Source organism: Chiloscyllium plagiosum, chromosome 43, assembly GCF_004010195.1.
Source record: "Chiloscyllium plagiosum isolate BGI_BamShark_2017 chromosome 43, ASM401019v2, whole genome shotgun sequence".
Lineage (NCBI taxonomy): Eukaryota > Metazoa > Chordata > Chondrichthyes > Orectolobiformes > Hemiscylliidae > Chiloscyllium > Chiloscyllium plagiosum.
Window position 1 is genome coordinate 5,634,971 of NC_057752.1, and position 10,011 is coordinate 5,644,981.

Genomic DNA, 10,011 nt, shown 5'->3' on the forward strand with positions numbered 1-10,011 from the left:
CTCCGCCCCCACCCCCACTCCGGCCTATCACCCTCACCTTGACCTCCTTCCGCCTATCGCATTTCCAACGCCCCTCCTCCCTACCTTTTATCTTAGCCTGCTGGACACACTTTCCTCATTCCTGAAGAAGGGCTCATGCCCAAAACGTCGATTCTCCTGCTCCTTGGATGCTGCCTGACCTGCTGCACTTTTCCAGCAACACATTTTCAGCTCTTGTTTTAAATGAAGCCAATTTTGGGGCTAGGTTATGACCTAGTGGTATTTTCACTGAACTATTAACCAGATAATGTTCTGGTTTCAATCTCACCATGGCAGATAGTGGAATCTGAATTCAATATTGGAATTAAGAGTCTAATGATGACAATGAAATCATTGTCAATTATCAGGAAAAAAATCCATCTGGCTTGCTAATGTCCTCTAGGGAAAGAAGTCCAGCATACAGGCAGCTACAGATCCACAGCAATGTGGGTGACTCTTAACTGTTCTCTGGGCAATTACAAATGAGCAATAAATGTTTGTCCAGCCAGTGACATTCACATCCCATGAATGAATTAACAAAGGAAAATAGAGTTAATTAATTACTAAATATGAGAAGCATTGGTATTGCAATGCACGGTGGCACAGCAGTTAGCACTGCTGCCTCACATCGCCTGAGACCCGGGTTCAATTCCCGCCTCATGCGACTGACTGTGTGGAATTTGCACCCCGTGTCTGTGTGGGTTTCCTCCGGGTGCTCCGGTTTCCTCCCACAATCCAAAGATGTGCAGGTCAGGTGAATTGGCCATGCTAAATTGCCCGTAGTGTTAGGTAAGGGGTATATGTAGGGGTATGCGTGGGTTGCGAGTCGGTGTGGACTTGTTGGGCCGAAGGGCCTGCTTCCACACTGTAATGTAATCTAATACACATGGATTACAAAGAAGAGGCCAGTAAAGAAAGATAAGTGTTTAAAAAATGTTGATTGGTCTCAATTGTTTGTGCACAGCTAATAGTTGAATGTTGCAACCACTGCAGTGGATGTTACCAATAGCATTGGCAGTTGAACAAAACATCTTTGAGATTCTTGGCTTTGTAGGCTAATTCAAGTTCCTTTATCCTGATTCCTGTTCAAATCAGTTTAAAGTATTGGAAGTTAGAGAGGGTCTTTATCTGCAACACAGCAGTGACTTGGGTAAAGTTAACCAACTATAACTTTCACAGCATGTTAACACTTGAATCTAGCCTGGTACACATGACAACATTCAGTCCCATTAGTTCACTCCAGTAGAGTTGAAACTGGCTTTTTTAACCCCGATGTTTGTGTATTCTTCAAAGAGAAAAATACAAATTGTGTATGTTGTTTAGGAATAATCCACAGAGGTTGGCTCGCTATTCAACAGCAAGTCGTTAGACCCTCATTATATCTGTAGTCACAAGAGATGACAGTCCAGTCTGTTTGAAGTTTCTTTGACACCTTTGTCATATCCCATTAGTCTCAAACAGAAGATTTTTACACCTGCAGTTTTTGTCTCTGTAGCAGTCCTCTTTTAAAATTCCTGAAGAAGGGCTTATGCCCGAAACGTCGATTCTCCTGTTCCTTGGATGCTGCCTGACCTGCTGCGCTTTTCCAGCAACACATTTTCAGCTCTTTTAAAAACAACACATTTTAGAATTAAAAGACTGAAAATATTCACACTGTACTTTGAGTTTCTGACCCACGGTCAGGACAGGTGTGAAGCTAGTACAATTATAGCCATTTTCACATTGATCCAAACAACATGTTTTGATTCATTCATGGGATGTGGGTATCACTAGCTATGCAAGTATTTGTTGTCTGTCCCTAACTTCCCCTTAAGAAGGTGGTAGTGAATTGTCTTCTTGAACGGCTGCAGGCTATGTGGTGTAGATACATCCACAGTGCTATTAGGGAGATTTGATCCAGTGACAGTGAAGAAACAACAATTTATTTTCAAGTCAGGATGGACTTAGTTTGGAGGGGCACTTGCAGACGGCATTGTTTCCATGTATTTGAAGTCACAAATTTAAAACTATCCAAACTCAGCTATACCATCACTTCAGGTGGAGAGCAGGCCTTTCTTATTTTGGCTATGCTTCGTATCTGATCTATTTATTGACCTCTGCTTTCTAAAGCTGTACTTTAAAGTATCATCATCACTCAAGCTCAGACAGTGCATTGGCATGACTCTTGGATCAAGGGCGGGGTAAAATAATAGTAATGTGATTGGATGAGTAATCCAGACACCTGAACTCGAGACACAACTTCAAATCCTATCATGGCAACTAGCAAATTTGAATTCAATTAATTAACCAAGACAAAGAAAGCTTGTACCAGATTGTTGTTAAAAACCAATCTGGATCACTAATGCCTTCCTGGGGAGGAAATCTACTGTCTTTACCTGGTCTGGCCTACATGTGACTGGAGCCACAGAGCAATGTCATTAACACTTAGCTGTCTCTCCACTGCCCTAGCAAGTCATTCCATTGTATTGAACCACTGCAGAAAAAATGTGTCCCTACCCTATGTGGACTGCAGTCACCCTTGAGGAAAATGCAAATGTGCAATAAAGGCTAGCCTTAACGGTGACACGATACTGTGGCTTTAAGAGGTGTATTTTGTCCTGTTTTTTTTTTGAAGAGAGGTTTTAAGACAGATGTATCAAACTGTCTATCTGAATTCAATAAAGTAAACAGCTTGTGAGACCTTGGGTTTTCTTTAAAGTTGGAACAAAAGAAGTAGCCTGAAAGGGTGGGATCAAACTCCCCCAGAGCCAGGATTTTCAGTTTTAGTTTTTCAGTGTCAATTTCTGCTGGGGTCTTGAAGTTGGGTTTGGAAGCTGCACTATATCTCTCCCTGCTATTCTCTCTCTCTCTCTCTGAATTTTCTCTTGATATTTTTTACTCCTCGACTGGAGAATTGCCCGTGAGACAATGTATTTTACTGAATTTGCCTTTGCCAAGGATGTGTTTATGGGATGTTACTACATTAAACAAGTTACTGTTTAGTAGTTAAATAACCCATAATTCTGTTAAGTTTTCCAATAGAGTTAATTATTCAAATGTCTTTCTTTTGTATATTTAACTATAGTGTATGAATAAAGTACTTTATTGCTTCATATTTGGTAGTTTGACCAATTAATTTGCACCCAGCATGCAACACCTGGCACTTTCCTTTAAAATAAGATATATTTAGGGTCATCTTAATATATTTTGAAGGTTTGGACTGGTCCATAACACCATGAAGGAACAAAAAGGGAAGTGCTGCAGCAACATTTTGAATCTCAGCACCATAGAAAATTAAACATGTTTTCTACTATGTTAAAACCACCTCTTAAACATTCAGATGACTGATAAGGTCAGAAATTAATCTTTCTGCTCTTCAAAAACTGTTCCTTAATAAAAGACTGAACCACTGGTCAACTTGCGACATAAATTAGCAAGCTGTACCCATTTGCCATGCAGTGAGATCATCTGTCACAGCCAGCTGCAAAACCACAGCACAAATATGAAATTCAGGAACATGTCCCTTGACTTGAAGCATGTGCTGGAACCAAACCGCGCAGTTAAACCTCAATAACTAGTTTTAACTGGTTTTAATTTGTACCCCTGTATTTTATTTCGCAAAATAAATTGTTACTTTTGCTAGTTTTCAACTCTGGACAGACATAGGCCAACAAAATTTGTCTGAAAATACATAAATGTTTTACTAAATGCCATTAAATGTTGGTGATTCTGGAGTGGGTTTGGCCCTTCATACAGCAGCCATCTATTATGGTGGGGCACAGGGGATTTTCATTTTTTGCATAACTTGCACCAATGCTGAATAACTTCCAGTCCCCAGTGTGATTTGCAGTATATGGAACATGATGCTGATACATCAGATTCAGTGAGTTTTTCATTATTAGTAGCTATTTGTGCACTTTTGTCTTGTAGTGTCCCCATACAATTTAATTTGGGCAATGCAAGTACAGTATATTTAAGTCCAAAATAAACATGGAAAACTGGGACAAATGCAAAAATACTGGAACTGCACAAAGATTAATCAGTTTTTGAAAGGGAAAGACTGACTATTAGCTGAAGAGTTTGCCCTGAAACAGCAATTTTATTAACATTTGTTTAAATCAGCGTCCTGAAGCCCTCACCCAAACTGTTAACATATCACTTTTTCACATTCTGTGTCTCCATGGGTTTTCTCTGGTTGCTCCAGTTTCTTCCCACAGTCCAAAGATGTGCAGGTTAAATGGATTGACCATGCTAAATTGCCCCGTAGTGTCCAGGGATATGCAGGCTAGGTGTATTAGCCACAGGAAATGCAGGGTTGCAGGGATGGGATAGGAGGGTGGGTCTGAGTGAGATGCTCTTTGGAGACTCAGTGTGGATGTGATGGGCCAAATGGCATCAATCTTTGTGCCATGCATTTATCTCTATAATCTTGTTGACCCTGTGCTAATCTGCTCATGGCTCAGGTAATAATCCAGAGATTATTACCTTTTTTGGTTCTGCTTTTTAATTTAGCCCTTAGCTGCTTATATTCTCTCAGCAGAACCTTTTTCTTCTTTCTACCCACATTACTAGTATCTACATGGGCCACAATAACTCTTCCCCCTCCCAATCCAAGTTCCTCTGCAGCCCAGATGAGGAATCCTGAACTCAGACTCCAGGCAGGCAACACAGCCTTTAGGACTCTTGAACCCGACCAGAGAACAGTACCTACTACCATGACCATACTATCCCCAATTACAACTACATTTCTCTTTTCTCCCCCCTCTTGAATGACTTCCTGTACCATGGTGCTATGGTCAGATTGCTCATCCTCCCTTTGGCCTCCATTCTCATCCACACAGAGAGCAAGAATCTCAAATCTGTTAGACAGGATCGAGGGCTGAGGCTCTTTTAGCACTACCTCCTGCATCCTTCTACCTGAATTGCTCATATTCACATCGTCCTGACTCTGATCAAATTTGCGGTAGTTAATGTAAGGGGTGTGACTGCCCCCTGAACCAAAGCATCCAGGTAACTCTCCCCCTCCCTGATGTGACACAGTATTTGAAGCTCAGACTCAAACTCATCACCTCCAGAGTTCAAGCAACCAACACTTATTACAGATGTGGTCACTATAAACCACAGTGGGGTCTACCAGCTCCCACGTCATATAGTTACAACACATTGCCTGGCCCAGCACCTCTATTTTAATTACTTAGTTCCTAACTTGATTTTTTAAAAAAGTCCTGGTCTTTTAATTTGTAGCCTGTAAGTATTTCCCCTATTTACCTTTAAGCTGAAAGTAACCTAAAAAATATGATCAAATTGGTAGCTATCACCAACCAATGAACTTATGATTGACCTGTGATCTCACTCTTTTGTGCTGGACCCCTGATCCTGAGCTTCAATTTATCCTATTTTAAAAAAACCTTATTACCTATGAGCCAAAAAACAAGCAAAGAGCATCTCTTACCCTCTGCACTTAATTCCCATGCTTTCTCTCATTCTGAATGTGATCTCCTTGTTGACCTTGCGAAGCTTACCCACGTAAGTGGTTCCATGGAAGAGGAATTCTTTTACTGCTCTCAATGCCTTTGCATCCTTCCTAAAGTGTCGTGCCCAGAACTGGTTACAATACTAGATGGAAAGGAGTTCCAGGAATTTGACCCAGTGATACTGAAGGAATAGTGATGTCCTAAGAGATGTACAGCATGGAAACAGACTCTTCGGTCCAACCCGTCCATGCCGACCAGATATTCCAATCCAATCTAGCCCCACCTGCCAGCACCTGGCCCATTTCCCTCCAAACCCTTCCTATTCATATACCCATCCAAATGCCTTTTAAGTGTTGCAATTGTACCAGCCTCGTATTTCCAAGTCGGGATGGTGAGTGGCTAGGAGGGGAACTTTAAGGTAGTGGTGTTCCCATGTATCTGCTGACCTTGTCTTTCCAGATGGAAGCAGTTCTGTGTTTGTAAGGTGCTATCTAAGGAGGTTTGGTGAATTTCTGCAGTGCATCTTGTAGATGGTTCACATTGCTGCAACTGTGCATTGCTGGTGGAGGGACTGAATTTTTTATGGATGTGGATCCAATCAAGTGGGCTGCTATGTTCTGGATTGTGACAAGCTTCTTGAGTGTTGTTGGAGCTGCCCCCATCCAGACAAGTGACCAGTATTTCATCACACTCCTAACTTGTGCCTTGACAGACAAGTATTGGGGAGTCAGGAGGTGGGTTACAGTGTAGGATTCTGACCTGCTGTTGTGGCCACTGTGTTTATATGGCTAGTCCAGTTCAGATTCTATCAATGGTAACATTCAGGATGTTGATAGTGGGGGATTCAGTGATGGTAACACCATTGAATGTCAAAGGGGTGACAATTAGATTGTCTCTTATTGAAGATAGTCATCACCTCCCATTTGTGTGGTATGAATGTTACTTGCCACTTTTCAGCACAAGCCTGGATATTGTCCCAGATCTTGTTGCACTTGGATATGTACTGTTTCAGTATCTGAGGAGTTGCGAATGGTACTAAACATCGTGCAATCATCAGTGAATATTCCACTTCTGACCATTTTTTTAAACACTCCTGTTCTTTTTTCTTCCCCCCGACACTAACGCCTAAATGTGGTAGTGCTTATATTTTCCCCAACACCCATGTGTGAGATGCAGTGAAAGACACAAGGTGACTTCTGACCTTATAACGGTGAGAAGGTAATTGATGAAGCACTTGAAGATGGTTGGGCTAAGTACAGTATCCTGTAGAACTCCTGTGGAGATGTTCTGGAGCCGAGATGAGGTAGACAGGGTGGTTAAGATGGCATTTGGCACACTTGCCTTCATTGCTCAAATTGCTCATTGCTCTGAGCAAAAGAGTTGGGATGTCATGTTGAGGTTGTACGGGACATTGGTAAGGCCTCTTCTGGAGTACTGTCTGCAGTTCTGGTCGTCCTGTTATAAGAAGAATATTATTAAAGTGGAAAGGGTTCAGAAAAGATTATCCAGGATGTTGCCAGGAGTGGAGGGTTTGAGTTATAAAAATAGGCTGGGACATTTTTCAGTGGAGAGTAGGAGGTTATGGGGTGATCTTATACAGGTTAATAAAATCACGAGGAACAAAGATAAGGTGAATAGCAAAGGTCTTTTCCCCAAGGTGGAGGAGTTCAAAACGAGGGGGCATATTTTTAAGGTGAGAGGAGAAAAATTTAAAAGGACAGAGGGGCAACTATCTTTTAAAACAGAGAATAGTTAGTGCATGGAATGAGCTGCCAGAGGAAGTGCTGGATACACGTACAGTTACAATGCTTAAAAGACATATTGATACGTACATGAAGGAGGGATATAGACCAAACGCAGGCAGGTGGGACTAGTTTATTTTGAGAATATGGTCAATGTGGACTAGTTGGACAGAAGGGTCTGTTTATATGCGGTATGACTCTCTGACCTCCAACAGCCACAACCATCTTCCTATGTGCCAGGTAAACCTCCAATCAGCAGAGAGTTTGCCCCTGATACCCATTAATACCACATGGCTCCTTGATGCCTTTTGCTGTCACTCTCACCTCAACAGGAGAGATGTTGATAAATATTGCAAGACTTGACTGATGTAGGATTTAACATGACCTTTTTAGTTGGACAGACCGTACCTATCAAGATTTTACTTCTGCCACCAAGCTACTAACGAGAATCATTTTCTCCAAATCACATGATCTTACATCACTTCCGAATGACAATCTCTCATTTACTCTTCATGCTACAAAAATGAGGCATGTTGTTGGGAGAAAAGAGAAAGGATTACATTTTCACTCTCTGGCCTGGGAATGTTTCATATTAACAATTTCAATACTGTAACTGTCCAGTGCAACCCATTCCACTAGACTACCCAGGTGTGAAGACAAAAACGTGGCTAAAATGACAGTGTTGTATTTAACACATCATTGGAGTGCAAAATCTGCATTGAAACAAATCTGAAATATTTACCATTGACTCGACTTCATGTCTAGTCCAGATACAACACAATGGCCCCAACAGCATGGAACGGAGCTGAGGGTTTGAGGCAAATTCAGCAGAGTAGCAGAACGTAAATGAAACAGTGATAGTAATTACTGCAATGAATTTCAACTCCATCTCCATGCAATATAGGGTGCATTAGTTTCCTACTTGGAGGGAATAGTGAGGAAATGTGGGCGGCACTGCTACCTCACAGTGCCAGAGACCCGGGTTCAATTCCCGCCTCAGGCAATTGTCTGTGTGGAGTTTGCACATTCGCCCCGTGTCTGCGTGGGTTTCCTCCGGGTGCTCTGGTTTCCTCCCACAGTCCAAAAATGTGCAGGTTAGGTGAATTGGCTATGCTAAATTGCCCGTAGTGTCAGGTGTAGGGGAATGGGTCTGGGTGGGTTGCTCTTCAGAGGGTCGGTGTGGACTTGTTGGGCCGAAGGGCCTATTTCCGCACTGTAAGTAATCTAATCTAATCTAATCATAAAGGAATCTCACTCAAAAAGAGCACAGAAGCACTTTGAAAGAATGGCATAGACTTGGTGGCAAAAGTGAGTACTGCAGATGCTGGAGATTAGAGTCGAGAGTGTGGAACTGGAAAAGCATGGAAGGTCAGGCAGCGTGCGAGAAACAGGAAAGTTGACATTTCAAGCATACTCCCTTCATCAGGAATGAGGCTTGTGGACCAAGGGGACTGAGAGATAAATGGGAGAGGGGTGGGGAAGGTAGCTGAGAGTGCAATAGGTAGATGGAGGTGGGGGTAAAGGCGATAGGTTGGAGAGGAGGGTGGAGCGAATAGGTGGGAAGGAAGATGGATAGGTAGGACAGATCATAAAGGTGGTGCTGAGCTGTAAGGTTGGAACTGGGATAAGGTGGGGGAGGGGAAATAAGGAAACTGGTGAAGTCCACATTGATAGCATGGGGTTGGAGGATCCCGAGGCAAAAGATGAGGCGTTCTTCCTCCAGGCGTCGGATGGTTAGGGAGTGGTGATGGAGGAGGCCCAGGACCTGCATGTCCTTGGCGGAGTGAGAGGGGAGTTGAAGTGTTCAGCCACGGGACGGTGGGGTTGGTTTCTGCAGGTGTCCCAGAGATTTCTCTGAAGCGCTCTGAGAGTAGGCATCCTGTCTCCACAATGTAGAGGAGACCGCATCGGGAGCAACGGATACAGTAAATGATGTGTGGAAGTGCAGGTGAAACTTTGATGGATGTGGAAGGCTCCTTTGGAGCCTTGGACGGAGGTGAGGGGGAGGTGTGGGCGCAGGCCCACCCAAGCCCTCCACCAAGACTTTTGTTTCCCTGGCCCCAACACCTCATCTTCACCATGGACATCCAGTCCCTATACACCTCCATCCGCCATGACCAGAGTCTCCAAGCCCTCCGTTCCTTCCTCTCCTGACATCCCTACAAGCACCCTTCCACTGACACTCTAATTTATTTGGTTGAACTGGGCCTCACCCTCAATAATTTCTCCTTTGAATCTTCCCACTTCCTCCAGACGAAAGGGGTAGCCATGGGCACCCGCATGGGCCCCAGCTATGCCTGTCTCTTTGTCGGCTATGTGGAATTGTCTATCTTCCGTAGTTCCACCGGCACAATTCTCTACCTTTTCCTCTGCTACATTGATGACTGCATCGGCGCCATCTTGTGCTCCCAGGAGGAGGTTGAGCAGTTAATCAACTTCACCAACACATTCCACCCCGACCTTAAATTCACCTGGACCATCTCAGACACCTCCATCACCATCAATGGTGACCGACACTGACATCTTCTACAAACCCCCCGACTCCCACAGCTACCTGGATTACACCTCCTCCCACCCTGCTTCCTGTAAAAATGCTATCCCTTATTCTCAATTCCTCCACCTCTACCGCATCTGCTCCCAGGAGGTCCACTTCCAACACAGAACACACCAGATGGCTTCCTTCTTTAAAGACTGCAATTTCCCTTCCCACATGGTTGATGATCCCTCCAGCGCATCTCATCCACTTTCCACACCACCGCCCTCGAACCCCACCCCTCCAACCGCAACAAGAACAGAAC

General features: G+C 43.6%; 1 long non-coding RNA gene across 1 annotated transcript in view; it reads right to left on the minus strand.

Moving 5' to 3' along the window:
• LOC122543423 overlaps nucleotides 1–10,011 on the minus strand; it is a 19,395-nt gene that overhangs the window by 8,402 nt on the left and 982 nt on the right. The window contains exon 2 of the long non-coding RNA XR_006310018.1: nucleotides 6,673–6,926. This is a non-coding gene — a long non-coding RNA (uncharacterized LOC122543423). The remainder of the gene's footprint in view (nucleotides 1–6,672; nucleotides 6,927–10,011) is intronic.